This window comes from Protopterus annectens, chromosome 3.part1 (genome assembly GCF_019279795.1).
Source record: "Protopterus annectens isolate FY-2018-M chromosome 3.part1, PAN1.0, whole genome shotgun sequence".
Classification (NCBI taxonomy): Eukaryota; Metazoa; Chordata; order Ceratodontiformes; family Protopteridae; genus Protopterus; species Protopterus annectens.
The window spans coordinates 1454106795-1454133612 of NC_056732.1; the positions used below are offsets into that span (position 1 = coordinate 1454106795).

At 40.1% G+C, this 26818-nt stretch overlaps 1 protein-coding gene across 1 annotated transcript in view; it reads left to right on the forward strand.

Annotated features, from left to right (window-relative positions):
• Nucleotides 1-26818, forward strand: part of ADAM22 (ADAM metallopeptidase domain 22) — a 2281988-nt gene that overhangs the window by 1486424 nt on the left and 768746 nt on the right. The window lies entirely within an intron of this gene.

Below are 26818 nucleotides of genomic sequence, written 5' to 3' on the forward strand. Positions count from 1 at the left end.
CAATACAGGTTCAGTCCCCTTCGGCACCGTTGGTACAGTCACCTTTGCCTCCAAGTATGACTCTTCTGTACTTCACGGCGAAGACATTTTCATCACCGATATGTGCTTCCATGCAGTCCTTCTCAGCACCATCCTTATTGCCAGTGCAGACACTTTCCACTACGGCACTGTACCCTTCTGGGCAGACCTTTGCCTTTACAGTGCAGACTTCAACTACTATGGTGCTGACATCTTCGATGCAGACTTTTTCCACACCGTTTTCTTTGGTGCAGACTTCCTCAGCTCTGAGCTCTGCACCTTTTGAATTAGCAAGGATCAAATATTCTCCTTCACTGGATCCTTTTGCTAGCAGTCAGTATAGTCCTTTCCTAGAAAGGCCAGAATCGCCATCTCTCCATGAGGTCAACCAAGAGTCTTTCTGAACAGGATGTCTTGTGGCTTGTTGACCAGTTACTTGTGGCCAGAGGTCTCTCTCAACCATTGAAGTCCACATTCAGGTGAGCGTATATTGCCTCAAACCCCAACGTATACTCCTCCTTCGACTTCCACTCAAGTCTTGAAGCCTATTACTCAGACAGCAGCTTCCCTCCCTCTAACTCCAATAGTGGATCTCACTTTGGAACCAGAGTCGTCCTTGTAGCCTTCAGTGCACTGGGCATTGGGCTGTTCTCAGGCCAGTGGCTGTGCCATTGGGGAGGGTATTCCTGGCTCCACGCCGATTTTTTTCTATGGCACCTTCCAGGGATGCTGTCTGTCTTATGGTTCACGATCATCCTGAGACTCTTGGTTGTCGTGCACGGTTTCGGGCTCCCATCCCTCCTTGGGTGGGCCAGCCTTCCAGGCCATGGAGAGGGCACTTGCCTCAGCTGCCAAAGCTCATTTGTCAGAGTCCTCTCCCCCCTCTGTGCCGCAACTGCCACAAGCTTCAACTGCCGGACACCGGGCATAAGAGCCTCAGATTTCTCCTCCTCAGGAGACCCCCTCTTTGCAGCCTTCCCCAGAACCTCCCACTGAGGAAGTACCCCACAAAGCATTGTGTAAGAGGAAACATGTGTACTCCACTGAGGGGTTATTGACTGAAGATACGGATTTTGATGACGGGGAAGGGTCCCCACTGTCACCCTCTGATGAGGTGTCTTTTTGTGATTGCCTTGAGATCTTTGGACAGAGGGGTGACTGGAAGCCCTCTAATCCTTCCTCTGAGGAATCCATATTCCTGCAGGCTTTTTGTGCCCAGCCCCCTACCTCCTGGGTCACCCTGCCTGCCAATGAGCTCATCCAGCTCATCGTGCAGCCCGCATGGAAGGCTCCTGACACCATGGAAGCAATACCTAAGAGGCCAGATAAAATATTATCGCCCCCCCCACAGCTGAGCACCCTTACTGGTCACATGGTCTTCCAGTAGATGCTATGATGGTGGCAGCTGCTACTAAGAAGGATTTGGCAGAAGAGAGCCAAACTGTCCATTCACCCAGCAAGGAGTCCCGGGTGATTGACAGATTAGGGAAGTGTGGATTTGCTTCATCGACCTTCGCCGTAAGGTCTTTGAATTATTTGGCACATTTTACCAGGCATCAGTGAGATCTTATCAACCAGCTCTCTGAAACCTTGGCAGGATCTGTTTCTGATGAAGTCCGTGATAATGTGGCTTCTTATATGGCCACCCTAGAGTCCATTTCCAACTCTTCCGTGCGTCTTATTTCTCACGCAACGGAAGGGGAGGCAGGCACAGGTATAGTCACCAGATGGCATGCTTGGATGCAACTTTGCGGACTCCTTTAAGCTTCCTTCATGAGTGCCCCCATAGAGGCCACTTCTTTGTTTGGCCCTAAATTCAAGAGTATGCTGGCAAGGTGCGAACAAGATGGCAAGACCCTGTCTGCCATTGGTGTCAGACACACCACTCCTCAGCGATTCTACTCCAGAAATCAGAGAAGCGGAAAGATCTGGCACAAGAAATCACAGGGTTCTTTCTGGGATGCACTTGCCGAGTTCTCCCCCAGAGGCAGAGGGGGAAACTCCAATAGAAGATACTCCTTTCAGGGCAGAAGAGGTCCGTGAAACCGGGGTTCCAGAGATTCTTTCTCTGGCCAACCCTATCAGCGCTCCTGAAGCATTGCCCAACTGCTCACCTCTGGAATCAGTTGGAGGTTGTTTCTCCTTGTACCCCACTGCTTGGCAAAAGATAACCAATGCTTGGGTACAACAGATTATATCCAGAGGCTATCACATTGCCTTTCATCTCTGCCCAGTCTCATCAAGATTATTAATCGACATTCCACCCAGTCAAAGGGAAACAGCAGCACATGAAATCCAAAAGCTGCTACAAAAAAAGAGTCATCCAGATGGTCCCCCAGACCAGACAGGATCCGATTTTTACTCAAGGTTCTTTTTAGTGCCAAAAAAGACAGGGGACTGGAGACCAATTTTGGATCTCAGTGCACTAAACAAATTTGTAAAAACAGAGAAATTCCAGATGGTCACGGTTCAGTCGATCCTTCCTCTTCTGGAAGAAAATGATTGGATGTGCTCTGTAGATCTTCAAGATGCGTATTACCACATAAAAATGGACAAATGCTCAAGAAGATACCTCTGCTTCAGTATAGGAGCCAGTTACTACCAGTTTCGAGCCCTGCCCTTTGGTCTCACTATTTTTATTTATTTTATTTATTTAACATTTGTTGACCGAAAAAGTCGACTTAGGTTCCACAGATCCTTTTTTTCAGCAGAGGGAAGGAGAAATGCTCTGCACAACAGCCACCAGAGTGTTCACAAAATGCATGGCAGTGATTATCGCTCACTTGCAACTTCAAGGATTCCAGGCATTTCCATATCTAGACGACTGGCTCCTCACAGCCCCCACCAAGCATCTACTGGAAGAAGCCCTGCAGTATACTGTCTTAACAGCTCGAAGCCTGGGAATCACTAATTATAGGGGTACTGTTGGATATGACAAATTTCACAGCATGTCTTCCAGAACACAGTCTTCAGAGAATAAGACAACAAGTTCAACCGCTGCTCTGTCACCACAAATCCCCAGCTCGATCTATACTCCAACTATTGGGGTCAATGACAGCCTCTATTATCATTGTTCCTCTAGCCAGATTCCACATGAGGCTTCTTCAGTGGCTACTTCTCACTCAGTGGTACCCTCTACAACATCCTTTGTCTTTTCAGATAAGTGTAACTCAGAGATGCAAGATTTACTCTGGTGGACGTCTCAAAATCCCCAACAATGGTCTCGCCCTTTCAACCCCCATCAACCAATAGCCATGCTGACTACGGATGCCTCCCTGATGGGGTGGGGGGGTGATGTGAGGGATACTCGGTTCAAGGCACCTGGTCAGAGACAGAGGCCCTTTTGCATATCAGTGTCCTGGAACTGAGGGCGGTGCTTCTAGCATTGCAAGCATTTCACTCCATCCTTCTGTCAGGGACTATTGCGATTTAATCAGACAACATGTCAGTGGTCTGGTACATCAACAAACAATGGGGCACCAGATCTTACCCATTATGCCAAGAGGCCATGAGAATATGGCAATGGGCGATAGCTCACAACCTCTTTCTGATTGTAATGCACATTCCTGGGAGCTCCAACGTGATGGTGGGACAAATTGAGCAGGTGCATTCTACAGCCTCACGAGCGGTCCCTCAATCCTCTGATAGTGGCAAAAATCTTCAACCGCTGGGGCCAGCCTTGCTGTGACCTATTTGCCTCCCCAACCATCTACAAGTGCAGCAACTACTTTGCCCTGATCCCCCCTCAGGGACAGTCACCAAGGGACGCTGTAGTCCACATTTGGCCCTCGGGTCTACTTTATGCTTATCCTCCTCCCTCATCTCCCAATATATAAAGAAAGCATGACAATTGAAGAGCAAATTGATCCTCATTGCTCTATATTGGCCATGACAAGTCTGGTTTCGCTTTCTGTGGCCTCACCTGCTAGATCAACCATGGATCCTCAATCCATCCCCAACATTGATCTCCTGTCTGCAGGGTCTGATTCACCCCAATCTAACAACCCTGAAACTGACAGCTTGGTTTCTCCACTTCCAATGATTGCCAGGCATGAAAACCTTTCTTATTGCATCTCATAAATCGTCCACCAGACTAATCTATCTTAACAAATGGAAGAGGTTCTCTCTATGGGCAGCAAATAAACAATTAGACCACTTGTCAGCCCCAGTCTTGGTGGTATTGGATTACTTAACACATCTTTTCCACTCAAGGGTGTCTGCCTCTACTATCTCTGTACATTTAGCTGCAATTTCAAATTTTCATATTGGTTTTCAAGATTCTTCTCTTATGTCACACAGAAAGGGGGTTATCCACCTAAAACCTCCCTTTAGAGAACCTGTACAACCTTGGGATTTGGCTTTGGTTCTGCAAGCTCTAACAGCTCCCCCCTTTGAACCTGCATCTTCATGTGATGTGAAAACTTTTGATTGCAGTCACATCGGCCAGGCGATTATCAGAACTCCAGGCCTTATGCATCAAACCTACTTATCTTATCTTCCATAAGGATAGGGTATCACTGAGAACTAAGTCTACCTTTTTACCAAAAGTGGTGTCAGAGTGATCTATCAATCAGTCTATTGACCTTCCAGTGTTCTTTCCTAACCATTCTAACAAGAGAGAATATTGCCTGCACTCCTTGGATGTTCATAGGCAATTACGATTTTATCTGACAGAACAAAATCTACCCGTAAATCAGACCAACTGTTTCTGGCTTTTTCTGGACCTAGATGGGGGTCATCCTGTATCAAAAGTTACATTGGCTTCATGGCTGAGAAATTGTATCACTTTTATCTACAACAGAAACAATCTCACCTTGCCTCACAGAGTGAAAGCACATTCTACAAGATCTATGGCAACTTCAGCAGCTTTCCATGCTAAGGCTTCCCTCAATGATATCTGCGACTTGGGCCAAACCTCATACCTTTATTCTTCATAACAAATTGGACTTGGCCTCCAGAGGTAGAGCTTCCCTTGGCTCCATGGTGCTCAGGAATGTCCTTCCATGAGGGCCACCCAGGGTTACAGGTAGCTGGGGACTCTATCCCATCAGTAAGGAATGAATGAAGATTAACAACATCAGATAAAGAAGTTATGTGTTACCATAAGGTTCCATCTGTGTTGTTGATCTTTGTTCATTCATTACTTCCCACCCTCCGTCCCCCATCCAGAAGTTCTTGGTTGATCTCATGTACTCATTTCTTGTAGGTCTGTTACGAAAAGATGTAGCTTCTACTTTTATCTGTCAACTTGCAAACTCGATTTGAGGTAACACGGAGCAGAGCATTCTGGGTAGGTCCTTGGCTCAAGAGTTTTTGGCTGACGCGAGCTTGATATTGGCTGGCTCGATTCCGAGGACAGAACTGATAACCCATCAGTAATGAACGAACGAAGATCAACAACACAGATGGAACATTATGGTAAGACCTAACTTCTATTTTTCTGTGGGTAGTAAACAGAGCCCTTGCTTTGCCATATCTTACAAGCTTTATCCAGCAGGGGGGGCACTAAGTCCTTGTTTCTTGGCATAGTACTTGGCTTTACAGCGACAAGGCATATGCTTGCTGTGTGCATGTTGTCTTGTTTGTGTAAATTAATACCATTCGTAAAATCCGTGCAGTCACTGATAAGTAGAGAGTTTTAAAGTAAAAAATAAATAGTACAATATGAAATTAGGAATAAACTTTATCTGATATTTTCTAGTTTAAAATTATGTTGCTTAAATCATTGTAATGTTATTTATTTTATTTTACATTTGTTGACTGTGGAAGTCCAGTTGGGCACAACGGCCTATTTTCAGCAGAGTCCCGGGGGAAAAGCCCCAGCACATGCAGTACAGTCAAAATCTTTTAAATTAAATAATATCAACAGTGTCAGACAGAATGCAATTAAAATAAGTTTTACAATGTCAAAATAGATAAGACAGTAACTATATACATACATACATACATATAGTAGAAAGGTTTCTTACAAAACCTATGAACCTATGAACCTATTAATTATACTCTATACAAATGAAGTTTAATAAATAGCTATGTGGTGGGACAGATGTTACAGTACAGACTACTGAGTTATTTACAATGGGTGGATAGCAAAAGATTGATTTAATTTTGATATATAAATGAAATAAACGGTAAAAGAGTTAACAGAGGCATAGTTAGAAAGTGGGGTGGTTGAAGACAGAGTGATAGTTGGTAACAGAGTAGAAGAGATTGGAGGTATAATAGAACAGGAGGAAGAAGCAAAGATGTTATACTTATCCTGGAGATGTCCAGATATTGAGCCAGGATGTGGAGAGGTGTTTTCCTAGATGTGTTTTGAATGCCTGTTGGTTTTCAAGAAGCCTGAAAGCATGTGGGGGGCCATTCCAAAGGTTATCCACAGAGTTTGAGTACAAGAAATCTCCTGATGCATTTTGGGCTTTAGTGACAGAAAGAAAGAGTTTGTTTTTAGAGCAAAGAGCATTGGTAGGGTGGTGGTGTTGAAGCATGCCTTTTAGTGCTGGACACGTATCAGGGTAGTATATTACAGTATGAGCTAGTTGTAACTGACTATAGTGGAGGTGATGTGGGAGTTCAGTCCAGTTTAGTTTTTAAGGGTAGAACAGTGAGTTCTAAAGGGGTGACTTGCAGCAAAGAGAGCTATTTTATTGTAGCATTGTTCCAGCTTTGTTTGTGAGAAGTTTGTATTTTAGTATTTTAGTAAAGAGTGTATATGTCAAATTTCAAGTTGTCATGAATGATGACTCCTAAGAGTTTGGTGTTAGGAACCTGTTCAATCAGGAAGTTATTTAATGAAATTATTTTGACAAGAATTTTCATTTGGGGTAAAGTTTTGGGGTGAAAAGTAGTAGTTTCATTTTGGGGGGGGGTAAAGTTGAAGTTGTGAGTTGTCTAGACAGGATTATGTGGGTGTAAAGGATTCTTGAGTTATTTTTTGTTGAAGATTGTGTAAGTTAGAGGCTGTGCTGATGAGTGTGGAGTAAGTTAGAGGCTGTGCTGATGAATGTGGTTATCTGCATATTGTACAAGAGTGGCTTGCTTGGAAGCAGTGCGTAGATCATTATATAAATATGTTAAACATGAGAGGTGCAGGTATGGAACCTTATGGCACTTCTACAGTAATCGGTAGAAATGATGAGCATTCTTACCGCCATTTGACTGCTTGACAGACCTAAGGAGGGGAGTTTTAGCAATACTTTACAGTGAGAGACCATGTCAAATACTTTGGACAGGTCTAAGAATATTAATGGTATCTGCAAAGTGAAGTAGGGCAGTAGTTGTGGTACTGCTGGGGTAAAAAACATGTAGTGTGTGGGGGAGAGAGAAGATTGCTTAAGGTAAGATATTGCAGTAATTGGAAAAGGATACACCTTTCTGATACTTTAGTCAATGGTGACAGAATGGCAGTTGGTGTGAAGTTGGAGCATTTAGCTTTTTGTAGTGCCTTATACTGTGTTTAGTTTTGTTTCTTATCTGTCTGTAGGGTAGAAGTTTTTGTAAGTAGTAATTTAGTATTTTCAAGTACTACAAACACTGTACACTCTTCTTTCGCTACATGGCTGGATCATTTATTTTTTGATGTAATTTGTACTGGGATGCACTACACAGTACCTGTTCTGTTATTGTCTGTACTTGATATGTTATGTGTATCATCGCCATTGATGTCTGAATAGGTTGTTTAATTGGACTCTTAAATCCAAACCCCGTTGTCTGTGTACTGCACAGAATGTTCCTTTTGCATTAACTGGCTTCCCAAAATGTTTTATTTTTATCTTCTAGTTTTAAAGCATAAAGCTGTGTCCTTGAAGTAGAGCTATTAAAGAAGAGTTATATCCACACAGCTACAATGGTAACAGAATTAGACAAACAAAGACAGAGTTAAGTGTCCTACCCAGTGAGTGCTTTCATTGCTTTTCTGAAGTATCTGCTTTGAACTCTGTTTTTAAGTGTGGTATGTAAATTGTTTATTTATTTTGTATTCCTGGAACAGAGATGTTTAATAAATAATTTCAGTATAATCCTTTAAATAACCTATCTGTGTACAGCTCAATGGTGGAATAAATTAGCTGGTCACCTAGTATCAGTGTTACTTCATTCTAAATTTTTAATAAATGTAATGAATGAGATGGGGTAAAGTGATAGTCACCAAGGAAAAAAACAAACATGAATCTCTCTATGTGCATGGGAAAAACTGGAAGACCTGACGTATTATATACTCTTTGGAAGTCCTGAGGGTGCAGGATATGATACATATATATGTGAGTGTGTGTATGCGTGTGTGCATGCAAAATTAGAGCAGTTCAGCCGCTTGTTTTAGAGAATTGGAGCTAATCTAGTGATTTTGATTGTTGGGACACAGTGCCACGTTTAACACTTCAAAGTGTACATCCAAAGGCAAAAGGTAACACTGAGTGGCAAATGTTGGTAGGACTAGAAAAAAAAAAGCAATACTTTTAGTGAGTTTAAACAATCTTCAAGCCCCTCCAAGCCCCTTAAAGAAGATACACCAATGTCAAGATTCTGTATTCTGCATTTCTCTGAATTGCATCCCTAGAAATATAGATTTAATGAGGCAGGGGTTAGACTGGAAGCCTTAACATTCATCCATGTAGAGAGATGACCGTCAAGTCACTTGTGCTGCCTGCCACATCACTGGCTTTGATGTAAGGTAAGTACAACGGTTATTTCAGTGTGACCTCCCTGAGTTTTGGACTGCCTGCCCTGCTCTCCCTCGTGCAGGTGATCTGCTAGCTCATACATTACAGTTATTCAGAATTTAACCTTGGAGATGTGGAAGAATTAGAACCAGACATCTTGTGAACTATCATCTGAAGGAAAAGGGGAGCTCTGGCTAGCTCTTTCTGTGAATAGTTTGCTCTGATATACACAAGTATTCTGTAGGATCCTGTGTTTGACTTGACATTTACCCTGTGGCATTAGCTGATAGAAAAAACTGCAGCTTTATTACACAGTGTTCCTAATGTTGCAGACAGACCTGATGTTAAGGTAGCTAAGGATGGGTTCTGAGAGTAATATATAGTCAAGAAGAAAGAAGACATTCTTTCAAATGTATTAACTGGATAAGCCCACCAGATGCAAGCAACTCCATTGTTTTTTGTGTGTTGACCAAGGAGCATATCAGTTTCTTTCTTTTGTTATATATTTATACGAACAGTCTACCACAGTGACTTGGGTTTTTGGGAGGACCTGGTTTTGGTCCTGTCAGGTACAGCTGAGTCAGTGTATTTCTGTAACTGGCTATATAAAACATTTTGTACTCCTTTGCATAGGAATTATTGCTGGTTGTGCTAGCAGGTGTTTGAAACATCTTATACCATCCCTTAGTAGGCTATAATTTGCTTTGGAGAAATGTTTCAGGTTTTTTTTGCTCCTGTGTGTGTGTGTGTGGGGGGGGTGTCAGGTCTGATCTTTACTTCAAATGAGACAGATTTATGGTCAGACCTTACCAAGGAGGGCAACACACAGGGGTAGTGCAGTAGCCCCCCCAAGTTGGTAAACACTGGGGGGGGGGGTACAGACCAGCTGTTCCAGGGCATTTGAAGTAACAAAGTCCAGGAACCTCAGAGCGATCATGTTTGTGCTCGTGTAAGTCACCCAATAAATGGAAGGATAGTTGAAATCTCCCATGACCAATGTGTTTGGCTGTATACCTGAGTGACTCCAGCAAGTTCAGGTAACCAGTGTGCTTCTCTTGGTTTATTGTGGGAGACCTGTAGCTAGTGATGATGTAATAGAGTATTTTATCTGTAGTTATTTGGACCTGGACTAGCTCAAGAGAGTCATACTGTTTTACCAGTATCGAGGTGTATTTGGATTTAATGAAGACAGGTACACCTCCACCCTTCGTTCTTTTACACTCATTTGGGGTCTGAACTTGTGAAAGGCATTATAGTCTTGTATGGCCAGAGTACTGTCTGCAGCCTTGAACCAACCAACTCTTAGTGACTGCACAGACGTCAGCATCTTCAAAGGTGAGGAATGCCTCCAGGGAGTTTACTGTTTAGGCTCTTAGCATAAAGCAGCATGACTTTGAGTTTGTTGCTAGTGCATTCCTTTACATCAGAAGTTGTTGTTTTGACATTGCCTTAAAAAGGCACTATGGGGAGGCAAGCATCTTTGCAAGTATCCAAAAGCCTTGAGGAGACAGGTGAAGGCCATCTCTGGCAAAGCAGCATGGTTTGTCGACCATGTCTTCCCAGGCTGACAGATACTGGATCTCCTTGATGTGACACCAGAAGCTAAACCAATTACTGAAATTGATCATTTTTGTCTGTATTGTGGGACATACCTGCTTGGGATACTTAACCTGAGAGTTCAGTTATGGCTGTCTTCATATAGTCCAAAGAGGTATGTCTCTAGTCTTTCACTTCAACATGTAGTATGACAGAGTCTTAACAGTAATTGTTGTTGAGTGACTTGAGTGCATGCGTGATATAATAGATCCTGGCACCTGACAGGCAGCTGAACATGACCTTCTCTTTGACAAAGCTGGTGAAGGGGACATCTGTGTGTCTCACTATTTAGTCACCTATGACCAGGGCACTTAATTTTGAGGTGTTTTACCTTAGGGGCTTAATTGTTGAGACACTGACATGTGTGTGGTTATGTGTAGTGGTGGATTCTATTCATGTACTAGTATGTGTGGGTTGTTTATGCTTGGGAGGTCTCTGGTCTTTTGGTAAGCTCTTAGTGAGTACCTCCATGTGTGTGGGTTTATGTGTCTTGACCTTATCTTGCATGAGAGGAGAGGTATGTGTGGCAGTGTAGCACCCTTGCTACCTTCAGGTAAACCTAGAAAATTATATGGGCAGCCTCAAAATCTCCCCTGATCTGTCTCGTGCTGCCCTCCATGAGGCTTGAGGAAAGATTTGAGTATGGTTATTGGCTAGGGTTAGTTTTGGATGTGACTTATAGTCTCTGTTTTATCATGACTGTTACCTAGGATGTGCCAGTCAAGACATAATAGCTTTTGGTGTCTTTGGAACAGCACTTGGAAAGGAGGGACATGTCATTTTCTAGCAATTTTACATTGTAGTGTAGTTGAGGCTGGATCAGTAAGCCTTATTGTCTATGTGCAGGATGAGTAGTTATGGTGGATGTATGGTGGGTAATGTGCTAATGAATAGAAAGATGGCAAATGGTGATAGAATGAAACTTTGGGGCCCACATTTTAAGAAAGGACGACTGGGTGACAGATTTGTACCCGACATTACAGAGAAGCTTCTGTTATTGATAAAAGAAAACTTAAACTAATCAAGGGATTTGGGGCTTATTATTGTTGAGATAAGGTCTTGAAGCAACAGCTTATGATCTGTTATATCAAAAGCTTTATTAAAATATATGAAGACTATAACAGTTAGATTACATCCTGGGCATTATAAAAAGTATCATCAGTTCAGGTATACAATGCAGTTTTTACACCTCTGCTTATCCAAAATGAGTGCTGGTGGGAGCATAGCATGATATATTTCTGAATTTAAGCAGACAATTGAGTATAAACTAACTGTTCATAAATTTTTATGAGAGTAACTGGGATGGAAATGTGCTTGAAATTACAAGTAGACGTGTGTTTAGCAACATTTGAGAGTAGACCAAGTATGACTGACATAGAACTGGCATAGATGCATGGAGTAAAGATGTGGGCTAAGAGGTAGGGTACCTGCTTTTTAATTTCTCCAAGTCTTTTGGGTTTCTAATACTAATAATGGATCCCATTCCTAAGTCATAGTATGGTTAAAGTTCATGAAATTAGTATTGTTTCAATCTTTGATGTCAGCCAGTGCTCTTTGGAGCACCCGCAATGTGCCCAACGACTCCTTCTGCAACTCATGTGGAGCTACATGGATTGGTAACATTTCTAAATATGATTGTAAATTATTTTTTATAAGACCCATTGCTCCTACTACTATTGGAACTGTCTGGATATCTTTCTTCCACATTGCTTTAATTTCTGCCTGCAGAACCTGTTATTTTATGAGTGTTATGTTATTTTATGAGTGTTATGTTATGATGTTATTTTGAGTACAAAGTGGAAAAGCCTGTCTACACCCCTGGATGTACCTCACCTTGTACGGTGCCTTTGATCCTTATGCTGCTCTTATTAATTTAAGGGTTACTGCAATAGTTTAAATCACACCTCTCAAAGATAGCCCATCTTTAGGATTACCACCTAAATTATGTGGGACAGTCCTTGCTGATGTGAATTGCAAAAAAAAAAAAAAAAAATGAAATATGTCAAATGTCCCAGGATTTTAAGACAAAATATTTCTTAACTTTCATCTAGTTATTTTGTAACTGATAAAAACAACACATATTCTATAAGGCTGAGCTTTTAATTTAGCATAAAAAGTGAAGTTCACTTATTCATATTGAATGAAGGTACAGTTTATCCTGCAAAACTTTACATTTCCATAAAAAATGACCCAGTTTGGGCATCTGAAAAGTTGGTAACCCTATACTCTGTTCAAAAGAGCAATTCCTCTTCCTCCTACACATGCAAATTGTTTAATATTGACATGATTGTTCAACTCACTCTGTTAAGATTTCAAAGCAACATTCTGTGGCATATAGTACTAAACTATATACTTCCCTTAATCTTAACATATTCTGTAAATGGAAAGCAACACATTTTAGCATGTCATGATATTTCTATTTAAAGGTCTTAGCAAATTTTTATATTTTGTCTGTTCAAATTTCAGAAAGCAGAGATTTGTGAAACAGTATTGAGAACTATAACTAAATTGCACTATATTAACATTTATCACTAGAGTTGAATGTTTTAAAAGCTTTAAAATGTAAAGCTTACTTAGTATAATAGTAGTCATTTTCAAACTGTTTAAAAATGTTAGAAATGTAGGCAACTGAATTTGCTTCAAGCATGGGATATCATTTGCAAATGTTAGTATAACACTGAAATGGTTCATAGATGCACAGTTAAATAAATCCCACAATGCTGTGTGTTTAATTCTGAGGGTGTTGCACTAGCGGGGCTGGCTGGGTAAGAAATATGGAGATGTTTTAGACTGGTGAGGAGATAAATTTAAAGTTATATGTTTTACTACTGAAAATGTTCAAATGGCATAATGATCGTTTGAGTAGTTTTTAGCACACATTTGATTTTTCTGTGTGTTCATAGTTCATAGGTAGGTACTAGGCTATCGGCTCTGGGGCCTATACAAGCCCAGCCAAAAAGGTACACTGGCTTTTGCCACCCAAGAAAATGATTTTCCTGTGCCACTGTCGAGCAGAGCCACAGAGGTGATCCTCGGGGTGAAATTCCTATTTCCCATTCAATCATCAAGATTTTTCTTGAAGAGAATTTTGAAAGATATGATTCCATGTGCATGTCATTCACCTTTCTGTATTATTAATTGTATTTTCTGGTCTGTGTAAAATTTTACCATCTTGTCTTTTTTTTTTTTTTTGTACGATAGTTTGTAGCCCATGCGTTTGATGCTGATATGTCTGATATCATGAAATGTCCGAGAAGGGTGATGTTAGGTTGGCTCGGTTTTATATTTTAAATATTTTTATATGGTTGGTAAATTTTCTGATGAATGAGATGTTATTTTGAGTATTTCCCTTTGTTGGAAAATATGGTGCTTATTTGTTTTTCTGTAACCTGGCTAAATTAAAAACATGCCCTTGTTTAAAGTTATGATGGAAAATGTATGACTGTATTTAGTTATATGTAAGGAGATAATACACCCTCCCTTTTTTAATTTCTCCAAATCCTTTGGGTTCTTTTTTATAAGACCCATTGCTCCTACTACTATTAGAACTGTCTCAGTATCTTTCTTCCACTTTGTTTTTATTTCTGTCTGTAAATCCTGATATTTTATGACTTTGTCTCTCTGTATGCAAGACACTGTAGTCACTGGGTGTGGCGATTTCAGTGATCAATGCTACTTTTGTCTTCCTTTCATGGACCACTATATCTGGTTTTCTAGCATCTACCTTTTGAACTGTTGGTAATGGATGTAATGTAGACTTCATCATTTTATATGATGCTTTGTGGATCATGTTTCCAGTGTTTTTCAGCCACTTCAGTACCATAATGTTTGCACAATCCCTAGTACAACAGTCTTGCCACATTATTATGCCTTTCATTACACAGTCCTTCTGCCATTAGTATGTCACAACCAGCAATGGGGTGTGCAACTTTTTCCATTTCTGTTTTTAGAAACCGTACCTTTGTCTATTTCTCCACCATGTTCAATGGACTTTGCAAACCAATGTGTATGTAGCCTACTATCTTGGGCCGCCAATATTAACATTTCATCTCTTGGTTTGAATTTGCCTCTTCTTAACCATTCCTGCATTCGATCCTGATCAACATGAGGTTCTTCCACCCTTCCTTTATAATCATGTCTACATCTTGACAGTATTACAAATATTTAGTGTGGGGAAAAGCAATTTCCTTTCTGAAAATAATATGCTTTTGCAACAGATAAATTTGTGGGGGGAAAAACGTCCCTACTACTCGTAGTGTTATGTAAGAACCATCTTTGGAAATTATTTCCTCCCAGCTTTGGCTAGCTGTCAAGGTACCATAATGTTTGGACTGCAGCCAGAATCTTTGTGTTCAAGTCCTTGTGGCTAGGACATCAGTTTGTAAATATTGCCTTTATAAAATGCTTTCCAAGGCACACTGTTTGCAGCATAATGCATGTAGAAAACAACCACATATCTGAAAACTATTTTATGTCACATTTTCTTGGAGGAAATGGCCACAGCCTTGCATTTATTTGAAGCCATATAACCATGCAAGCATCAACATTACTGATGTGCAGAAGGGAAGGACTTGATCATTCACATCTGCAATTTCTAGTAGTTTTCCTGAAGTTAAGAAGCTCAAGCAGTGACTAAAGGAGGGGCATACCATGCTTTCCTACCAGCTTACCTCATTCCTTGCATAAGGGTCACATCTTGTAGAGGTTCTCTACATCGGTCATACTGGGTGGTAAGAGGCAGCACAAGTGAAGGGACCAGACTGTCTGAACCCATGCAGTCTCTCAACTGCCCAGAGTTTTGTTCCACATATTTTTGATGTGTTCATCATAAAGTGTGTAATTTTTACAACAAATTAAGGATTGAAGTCACTAAATTATAGACATTTGAGTTTCAGATGTCTGATCCTTCAGAAATATACACATTAATGCAAAGTATGTTACTCAGCTTGCTAAATATTTGTCATAGATCCGTTAGTGAAAACTATACTCCAGCACTCCTTCATAATTCCTCTACACAAAGTCAGCACATCTATAGAACATCTCAGCACTGAAACAGATCCTTTTCACTTCTTAGGTACTGTCACCCAGAGCAGAATCTTCAGCCACATTCTCAGCTCTCTTCCTTGACCTATCTAAAGCCTTTAATGTGATTTCCTATCAGCTTCTCCTCAACAGGCACAACCTCCTTGACTTGGTGTACTCCTCTATCGACTGGTTCTTCAGCTACCTCAGGAACTGCACCCAGTTTGTAAAATGGTAAGACACCAACTCCAGCTCCAACTGCTTCCCATTCAAAACAGGTATTTCCCAAGTTACCAAGCTCAGAAATGATATACAAAAAGTATCCAAACCTGCTTCCATTATTCAGCATGTTGACAACTCCACTCTGCACCCTGTTTAACCATCCCACAATCCATTCCTAGGCTGTCTTCACTTCCATTGAAAAGTGATTACAAAAATCCCAACTACTCGTAAACCCAAAGAAAACCAAAACTACCCGTATTTCATTCCCAAAACACAATTCCAAATGCCTACAGTTTCAACATAATCATTGTTACCAATGTTAAAATTGAACTTGACACCCACTCTAGATTACTAGGCACTGCTATTGACAAATCAAATTTCTATCTAAATATCGTCATAGTAGTAAAAACATACACTGAGCTGGGATCTCTAGACAGAGCCAAATCCTTCCTTAATAACCATAGATGAGAAATAACAACCACTACCCCCTTCTCCCCAGCCTGCTTTATACCTCAGCATTATTTACCAAACTCAACTCATTCCAATTCAAAACATTTTAATAACAAAATTAGAAAATTCAAATGCCTCCCCAGTTGAGTCCATCACTGCACATCCCCAGAACCTGTAAACTGAGTAGAACTCACCCATCACATCTCTCTTACCCAGTTAGTCAGAGCACACAAGATACTGTATAATTCATCAAAAGCTGCCTCAGTGTCTAACCTTATGTAGTGGCACTTGCCAAAAAAGAAATCTTTGCTCCAAGGAAGTTGTTGTTTTTGTTTGTCTTTTGGCTTTTCCCGGTTAGGGGTCGCCACAGCAGAACTCCAGTCTGCTAATGATTGGCAGTAGATTTTCATGAATGCCGAGGTGCCAGCTCGACGTCCAACCTTCATTGAAAGCATATCATCCTTAAAATCCAAAACAGTTTCACATAGACACTGTATTCTCAGTAAGAATCTCTGCAATCTGAAACAAGCTTGCTAGCTCAAGTCAAACATACACATTTCAGAACTGCACTAAAACACACGTACACTCATACAAACTCTGTAAGTACTCCATACCCATTATTGACCCCTACCTAGTTATATTTTTTCTCCATTATAACTCCTGTTTGGACCTTTTTCTCCCTGTTTTCTATCCTGTCTACAGCCTCTTCTGTACGTGCTTGAACAGTGTGTTCTGTTGCTTTCACTGTTCTCTCAGATGAGAAATTGTACATATGCTTCTATTCTTTCTTTGACTAGCAAGCACAGGAAGGCCTGTTGATTACAAGCTTCATTTAGAAGTTTTGACAGGAAAAGTTGATGGCGTTGCATTTTTTTCTTTGGTGTTTATTTGAGGTGATTGGAGTGAATTGTAGCATTTTAAAATTACTTTTGTTTAAATTGTGATTTGGTGTCCGTTTGTATGCTAAACATTTTCTGACAAGTTTTGTTTATCAGCTTATGATATATTTGTTGTCTAAAAGTGTTTTAGACTGTATCCATTCATTTTGACTGAAACTAGCAAATGTTTACTAAGTTAGGGGACTTTTGTGCATGTATGTTCTGCTTGGAATTGTCCTACTGAAACTGTCATTTTATTTTGTGTAATCTTCTGAATAGCAACTCATGTAGAAATAGACTTCAGGTTACTTTTTATGCCATTTTGTATGTTAAACATTTCTGACAGGAATTTTTTGTCAGTTTATAATTTATTTCTTGTCTAATACTGTTTTAAACTGTATCCATTGTTTTGGACTGAAACTAACTTTTTTTTTTTTTTAAAGCGGGGGATTTTGTATTTTGAACTGTTACTGAAAATATTGTCATTTTCTCAGTGTATTCAGAATAGTGTCCCTACAGAAATAATCTTTAAATTGTTGTTTAAAGGGAGAATCCATCTTCTTATTGTGCTGACTGTGCAGCCAGTATTTGATGTTGAGCTGGCTAGTTTCTTGTCTCCTGATCAACATGCCACCCCTCTCCATCTTCCTCATCTTCACTTAAAAACAAAAGAATAAATAAAAAATATGCCTCAGCCTACAGCTTGTGACTCCGCAGTAGACAGATTGTTCACCTTCTGTTACTTCTATAGGCCCTCTGGAGTTGTCATAGTATCACACCTCTGCATGACACAAGAGTATGGGAGAACCAAACCCTTCAGGTGCAGGGGAACTCAGTGGTGCAAAATCTTTTGCCAGTATTGACGCTTTCTCCCAGGTATCATCCCACTAGTGTAGTGCATCCTAGAAAGAAGCAGAAGACCCTCCACATGATGAAGTAGCAGTCTGTGACTGGTTTCCCATCTGAGATGGTTGCAATAGATAGAACCATGGTTCAGACAAATGATTAGGAGGTACAAACCTGGGTTATAGTAATGCTGGCATTTCCACCCCCAGTTGCTTTACTAAGGGAAAAAAAAAAACTACTTCCTAAGAAAATTGCTGAAGATCCTGTGGCTGAGGACTGTAACCTGTTGGTATCAGTTCAGCTGGTTTCAGGTGACGTCAAACAGATACAGTGTCCCAGATAGATTTTTCCTTTCTTTCTCTTGATTCCAGCACTGGGAGATTTCTTACACTCCTACTGAAATTCTATATTGGTTACAACAGACTTTATATATTGCACATGACTAAACTGAGTATTTGCTTTTGGGGGTATTTCTATAATATCTGTTTTCTTAATGGCTGTGTTACTTAAAACTTCACTGTTTCGACATGGTTCATTATTTAGTTACAAAAAAAAATATTTAAATTTACTGTGGTACTTGTCTGGCTAATCTTTCCTTCAGTGGGACTCTGCTAGTTTATAACGATGCATATGCCAGCTATGCCATAGAAGCAGACTGTGACTTGCCATGGGCAACCAGTCATCTCTTCCAGGCATAGGTTCATAGGTAGGTACTAGGCTATCAGCCTGAGGGCCTACGTAAGCCTAGCCAACAAAATTCCCTGGCTTACGCCTCCCAAGAAAGTTATTTTCCTGTGCCACTGTCGAGCAGAGACACAGAAGTGATCCCCGGGGTGTATTTCCTATTTCCCATCCACTCATCAAGATTTTTTTTGAAGAGTGCTAATGAAGAACTTTGCTTGATATAGATGGGTAGCCTGTTCCAGAGTATGGGAAATCTCTGGGACAGGAATCTATCCCTCCAGCATGTCCTGTTTATTGTGGTGACAAGGTTTAAGTCCCTAGAGGGTGTAGCTCGGAGGGATTGGGATTTCTTTAGGTGTAGCATGTTCAACAGCTCTGGGTTTGACATAGCTTTATATGTTAGGCAGAGATCACCTTGGAGTAGGCGATATGCTATGGAGTAAGGCTGGAGTTTTTTGAGGCGGTCAGTGTAGGGCATCTGTTCGAGGCCAGTAATCCTCTTTGTGAGGTACTTCTGTGGCCTTTCCAGCTGCTGCAGATGGCTTATGAGATACATTCCAAAAGGGACGTTATACTCTCTAATGGGGTCTAATGAGGGTCGAGTAGAGGGGAACAATGACCTCTTTTTTTTCCTGGATGAGAACCCTTTTATGATGAGGTGTGCCACACAGAAGGACTTCCTGACTACTGTGGCAATGTGACTATCAAAGGACAGATTACTGTCATATGTACATACGTTGAAAAAAACGGTACAGTCTGTAAATTTGCTGTATGCTGGATGTGCATGATGTCAAAGCATCTTAAGGTGACATTTCCCCATCCCAAACCCAGTGTTCCATTTTCCCACTTTCTACCCCAGTAGTTGACTTACCACACTGCACCCCCTCTTTTGCATATTCCTGGATCCACCACTGTTAGCAGCTCTCATTTTCAACAAAGATTTAATAGAGATGGTCTCATTTAGGCCAGGGGGAGATGCTGCCTCCAGTGTCAATTGCCACCACATTTCTTTGTATTCAATCCTCTCCTCCCAAAGGCCCCCCTCTGATGTCTTTTTTCATCCCCTCAAGGACAAAAAAGGAGAAGTTTGCCTCTCCACATTCCATGCGATGTTTGTACATGGCATTGGTTTCTTTCTTATTCTTGATGTCATTTAAATGTTCATAGATCCTTCTTTTTAGTTTTCTTTCTGTTTTTCCTATATAGAAGGACCCACAAACCTCACATGTAACCAAATGAACCAATCCAAAAGATTTGCAATTAAAAATCCCTTACTTGTCAGTAATCTACCTCTACTACTTAAATAAATTTCACTTTTATTTATTAAATATTTGCACTGACTACACCGTCCACATCTAAAAGTGCCTATTCTTTGCCTGTTGTTGTTTTCTGTAACATTCTCTAGCAAGTTTTTTAGATTTACTGAATTACTGTACACAAATCTTATATCAGTCGATGGAAGCCCTTTTAGCTCTGTAATACTTATAAACCTTGACCATTCTTTTTCAATATTTTTCCTAATGTGTGGGGTACTCGCATTAAATTCCAAACCATGGCATGGTTGAAATCTTTAGTGTGTTGATTTCCATTATCAAATTCTTTAGTGTTATTTTAGTCATTCGTGTCCCCTAAAATCGGTTTAAAGTGTGAGTCCCTTTTTAAGCTCACTTCTTTCCTCAACTCTTTCAGCATTTCCTCAGGGTAACCTCTTTCCCTAAACATCTTAGCGAGGAAATCTATCTCATTATTAAATTCACATTCCTCTGATGTCATTTGGCTTCCTCTGACAAACTGCCATTTCACTGTTTTTCTTACAGTGAAACGGGTGGGCACTATTAAAGTGTAAAAAAAGAATTTGTGTACGTATTTTTTCTGAATACCTTTGAATGGAAACACCCTTCCTTTTTGTATATTTCTACGTCTAGTTATTGAAGGGTGTCATTCTTTATATTCCATGTGAAATCAAAAAAAGTTTTGGAATTTTTCATCATTTCCATGAATTCTGCAATGACATCAGTATCTCCTATCCAGAAAATACATATGTCATCCAGAAAATGCTTGTAAAGATGCCAGCAGGCGTTGAAAGGGAAGTTCAGAATGCATTTCTCCTCCCATGTAGCCAGTATGAGGTTAGCATACGTGAGGGCACACGCTGCCCCCATTGCTACTCCCTTAATCTGGTGGTAAAATTCTCCGTGAAAAAAAAAATAGTTGTGCTTCAATACTAAGTGCATAAGCTGTAAACATGTCAACCTTTCTTCATTGTTAATTTCAGTATCCTCATATAGTATTTCTTCTAACATTTTTAACCCTTCTAAATGTGGAATACTAGAAAAGAGCTCTATTACATCAATAGTAATAAATGTAGTATTTGAAACTTCAAAATTCCTATCTATTTCCTTTAACAGGTCCCAATAATCCTTAAGAATATTTTTCCTTTTAAACCATATTTTCTTCAATTTCTTGTCAATGTATTTGACTAAAGGTAAAGTTTTGGAACCGTCTGCAGAAACTATTATTCTCAATGTGGGATTTCTCTCATTTTTGTGGGTCTTAGGTATTTCAAACACTGATGGAATTCTAGGTTTCTCTACTGTTAAGTAACCATGTGTTTTTTGATATATTAGTCCTTCCAACAAAAGGTCCTTCAAAACAATATCTATTTTGCTATAACCAATATTAATTTCATTTCTTGACACAATAGCATATCTCATAGTGACCTTTAACATGTCATTCATTTTCCCTTCATATGACATGTTGTCCATAAGCACCATTCCACCCCCTTATCGGGTTTCATAACCCTTGTTTCTTTGTCCCTTCTTAAGTTGTTTAATACTTGTTTTTTCTTTTTCACTTAAATTTCCTTTGAAGTGAATGTGCTGATACTTTTCCCTGATTTCTTTTTCTATAACTTTTTCCAAATTTCTAATTGGGGATGTAATGGGGGGTTAGTAATGCTTCGTTTATGTAATTCATTTAAGTTAGTATTATTGTCATGATTAACAAGCAAACCTAAAGTAATTTTCCTAAAAAAAGTTTTAAAATCCATACTTGTCCTTGCCACATCTCCTTTTTTTCCTAGGAATATATTTGAGCCCTTTGGAAAATAAAGTAAAATGTTCCTGTTCCAATTTAAAAGAGCTGAAATTATAGATAGTAAAATTGTTGAAAGAACTTTTGTATTCTCCTATTTCATTCACCATATGTGCAGAGGTGGGGGGACTTGTATATGCTCTTTTCCATTTAATATATGTCCTTCTTCCCACCTCTCCATTGAAAATTCTGATTCTGTTTATAACTCTGTTTGTAATTCGGGTGTTGATAATTATAATCACCCTTATTCTTTATTCTTTCTGATCTACGCAAAGGCCTTTCTTCCTCAAACTCATCCAGGTCATTAATATTTTCCCCAACTCTTGTAGTTTCTCTATTGTTTCCAATGACGTTTTTCTGTCCATAATCCCCCTTAAAAACATGCTGGCTATGTGGTTTAGGGTAACTTGTGTTCTGATATTCATGAATATCTCTTTCTAGCTTCCTAATTTTTCTATTAACTAAATCATCACATTTAGCATCTATCTTTTATTTTATAGTATTTGGCTTTTTCTTCTTCAATACTGAATATTAAATCTTCCCTAATACATTTATCTAGTACTTCTATTTGTTTATTTAATTCATCCTTTACCCTTTCATTTTCCTTGATCATAAGTCTCAAGACATCAATTCCACATCTATTAAACAATTCTAATAAATCCCTGTGATAATCACTCCCTTCTAATACATTGTTAGGGAACTTGTAAACTCTTAAGCCCTTAGGCACCACTTCTTTTAAAACACAGCATTTTAAATATGCATTCTCAATTTCTAAGTTTCTAAATTTCATCATATACTTTGATAACATATCAAGTTTATTACTGTAAGACTCATTGAATTCAGGTAGTTGATTAAAATTGTCACAAAATGTACTTGTAAAGCTAACCTGAAGCCAGTCTCTCAGTCCAATGTCTTGGTTACCAACCGCTCCTGCATACGAATGTGTGTTCTGTCCTGGTGGTATTACAACACAAGAACCTCTCCATTGTCAGAACCATTAATTTTTTTTAAAACTGCAGGAGTGTCAGTAAAATCCTGTTCATTATTTCCAGCATCCATTTTCTGTTTTCCGCCGTTACGTTGGCTTTGGGGAGGTTTCGCTGTGCTTGGCTCTGTTCTTGCTTCACGCCCCTTCTCCTTGTTAAGATGGACAAATTCAATTAATGATTGGCTGACAGGCACCGTAAGCTCAATCAAGTGGGTGAGCTGCCCAACACATTTGCGAAGCTGCCCCGCCTCCTCTCTTAGGTTGGTAAAGCCTCCAGTCTCGCCACATTATTATGCCTTTCAGTATACAGTCCTTCTGCCATTAGTGTGTCACAACCAACAACAAGGTGTGACTGTTTCCAATTCGGTAGGGTACCCTAGGGGATCATGGCATGATTTTGTAATCCATGGTTGAAGTCCATCAGAGTCAGGTGGATAGTTACCTGATATTAGATCTTTTCAGTTTCTTTTGTCATTATGAATAAAGCATCGAGAGCTGCTTGAAACAGCTGGCTCAATAGGAGAGAGGTAAGTGATGGCTGAATGGAAATATAGGAAACTGGGAAAATTCATATAGAAGTCTTTTGGTGAAATGGGGCCTGTGGAACATTTAAAGATGCATTCTTGTACTTTTTGTCTCAAGTCCACTTATTTACTTTGTTTATTAGTTTTCATAGGGACTTGGGATTATTCTGAGAAGTTTGTTGTGAACAAAAATCAGAAGCTTTATGTCATCTAGCAGCCTTTTTGCTGTTTCCTTTTTTCATATTTATAAACTTACATCTGAGGTGCTGGTAGGGGTTGGATGGGTGTGCCTATTCTGGGAGGAGGGTGTGCACTTGCATGATTCATGGTAGGGGACAGATGGGTGTGCCTCTTCTGGGAGGAGGGTGTGCACTTGGATGATTCTTGCATTTATTTATTTATTGACATTCGATCACTAGCATGGACTGGTGCAGGGGATAGGAGCCCCATTCTCTTTACCAGCCCAAAGATCAGGTCAGAGTAAATCACTAAAGTAATAGGAGTACCCGGTAGTCCCGACAGATAAGGAGAGGCTCTTGTGGCAGCTGATGACCAATTGTGAGGAGGCAAAATGATGCCAAAAAAGATGAAAGAAAATTAGCTATGTCCTGACTTGGATTACTTGCTGCACTGACATACGTCAATAGGGCAGTTCAGATCAACAAGAGTGTGCACTAAATACACCTGAGGCTTATTCTGTGTTCTGACACATCTAGTCATGTGATCCCCTCTCTTTGGAGCAAGGCTTACAATCACTTGCTCATATCATCTGTTTTGTTCAGTCACAGGTGCTCAAGAATTAATTAATGTATTACTTTATTTTTAAATGTGTTTACTATGACATAGTGCCGATCCATTTGAGACAATTTCAATCTCAGGCTGGGAGTGTACAGAATGGTCAACAACTGTCAATGATACAGTATAACTTTACAAAGAACAGAAAACAATTACATTTGATCATTGTGCCCCTCTACTCGTCACTCATCAGGCCCATAATTGAATGCAATGCCCCTTTTGGGATGTACCTTACCCGACACCTGCAGCAACTGGAGAGACCCCAAAAGTACCTCACCAAGAGGATCATGGGCTACAAACAGATGTCCTATGCAGCTCGACTAAAGAAACTCCAGCTCTACTCAGTTGCTTACCGCCTACTCAGAGGCGATCTATGCCTGACGTACAAAGCCATGTCAAACCCAGAATTAATGGACATGCTCCACCTCAAAAAATCCAAGTCCCATAGAGCTACACGCTCCAGGGACCTAAACCTCAGGACAAAAATAAATAGGACATGCTGGAGGGACAGATTCATTTCCCAGAGGCTCCCCTCACTCTGGAATAGAATCCCACTTCATGTTAGACATAGCCCCTCGCTGACCCTCTATAAGCGAAATTTGGACGCGTGGATGGGAAATCGCAAATTTACCCCTGGGATCTCCCCAGTATCCCTGCTAGACAGAGGCACAGTAAACTAATCTTAAAAGGGTACCTTCTGTGACCTACTTTACAGAGGCACAGTAGGCTAATCTAATAGGGAGGCGGAAGCCAAATACACTCTGGCTAGGCTTATAAATGCCCTAGGGCAGATAGCCTAGTATCTACCTATGAACCTGTGAACCTTGGGTAGTGCTACAAAGTGTTCCAGTAGAGCCCTGGACTTTGAAAATACAAGCAGAACATGGGGTAGAATATGTAACATTATAAACCTGCTGTGTCAACAAAAAGAATAGTATATAGTTGGTAGTACAGTCCTTGTTAAAGGGAACTGTACAAGCAGTAAATGTTACTAACATCATTTTATTTTTGACAAGATGTGGGAGGAGTAATATGTGGGTTTGGCACAGTGGTGCAGAGGCATTGTTATCTCACAGCAGGAGGTTCCCTCATTTAATTTTCAGCTGAGGTACCTTCTGTACAAAGTATTCATGCCCTCCTTGGATTCACATGGGTTTTCTCTGCTGCTCTGGTTTCTTCCTGCAGTTCAAAAACATGCATTATATAGACTAGACACTCTAAACTGGCCATAGATGTGTGTGTGTGTGTGTGTGTGTGTGTGTGTGTGTGTGTGTGTGTGTGTGTGTGTGTGTGTGTGTGTGTGTGTGTGTGTGTGTGTGTGTGTGTGTGTGCACATGTGTGTGTGTGTGTGTGTGTGTGTGTGTGTGTGTGTGTGTGTGTGTGTGTGTGTGTGTGTGTGTGTGTGTGTGTGTGTGTGTGTGTGTGTGTGTGTCTGGTATGGAAGAACAGCAGCCATCCAGCAGTGTGAATAATAGCTATAGATGACTGTCACTGTTGAAGTGACACCCTGACCCCATCTGCATGAATGGGAAAAGGGGTTTGTGACTGGATGACTGGAAAGATGTACAAGTGACTTCATAATCTATTCTTAAAATGCAATGCAGTGCAGTGACAAGACTGTGTTTTCTTGAGCTAGATGTTGGTAGTAGAATTTGAATACTACTTTATGTTACTTGATGTAAATCATTTACACTGAGCATCTATAAAGAGGTAACTTTTAAATGAAGTATGAAAGTTTGAGTAGAAAGTTAAAAACCTTTTCAAATTGGATGGAAATGCTTTTTATAGCTTATGGCTTAGTTTGGTGAAGCAGTGATCACGTCATTTGTGGACTGTCATGGAAATGTGCCCTGAGATGTCAGTTTGGCTGGTTTTGATAGTCTCTAATGTGCCAAGGAATGGGGTATGAGTGTGAGTCTTTGCCTGGTACCAAAGATCATTACTTTTGTTTTAGAAGTGTTCAGAAGCAATTTCTTCTTTATGAGCCAGTCAGTAAATGAAGGTCATTTCCAGTTGTTTTTTTTTCTGGGTGGAATGAGTCTGACTTTCAAAGTCCCATATTTTCTGTAAAGAGAAGAATGGAAAGATGGGGGAGGGGGTCAAAGCATAGCTTATTAGTGAAAACTGAGAGGAGTGAACTGGCTAAAATAAAGGCCTTGTGATGCTTTTGGTTTAAAGGGAAACTTAAAAGAATGAGGACCTAACTGGTAGTCCATGAACCAAGTAAGAGCAGAAGGAACAGCAATTACCGGAGTTGAAGGCATTCATATCTGTACTACAAAAAGCAGTAACGGTGTCTCTCAAACAAGAGTGCAGGTGATCCAGGCAGTTGAAAATAAAACAACCCCCCCAATCCATTATAACTTAAACCTGAATTTTGTTAATACTGTCAACATACATAGACACATTGGAAGCCTAGTCTCCACCATCTTCTTAGACTTCTTTAAAGCATTTGATACTGTCTCCTGCCAGAAACGCTTTTATATAACTATCTTCTGATCCTTACAGCTCACCAGTGCTTCACTACAGTGGTTCCATAGCTACCTTTCAAATGGAGTACAAGCAGTGAAATGGAAAAATAATTTCTCAGCCTTCTTGCCAGTAAGAATTGTTGTCCCACAAGGATCCATAATAGTCCCTATACCTTTCAACATATTCATCAATGATCCATACACTGCCACAAAAATGCTTCACTGATTCAGTACGCCAATGATTCAACCTTAATCTGCATTGCCAAATCCGTCTCTAAACTTCAAGACCTTATGCAATAATCCTTATTGATTGAAACATTGCTAAATAATTCACAGCTACTTCTAAACCCTAAAAAAACTCATTTACTGCTTTTCACCCTACAATGCATTTCTACCAAAACACTGTTCACTGTTGTCTTTGCCAGCAACAGCAAATTAAAACAAGTAAACCACACAAAAATGAATGGGTGTCATCATAGATGACCAGTTAAAATTTGACCACTGTGTATCACATATGGTTAAAAAATTATTAAAAATTAGGTACATTATACGTAGTAAACACCTTCTTCACTAA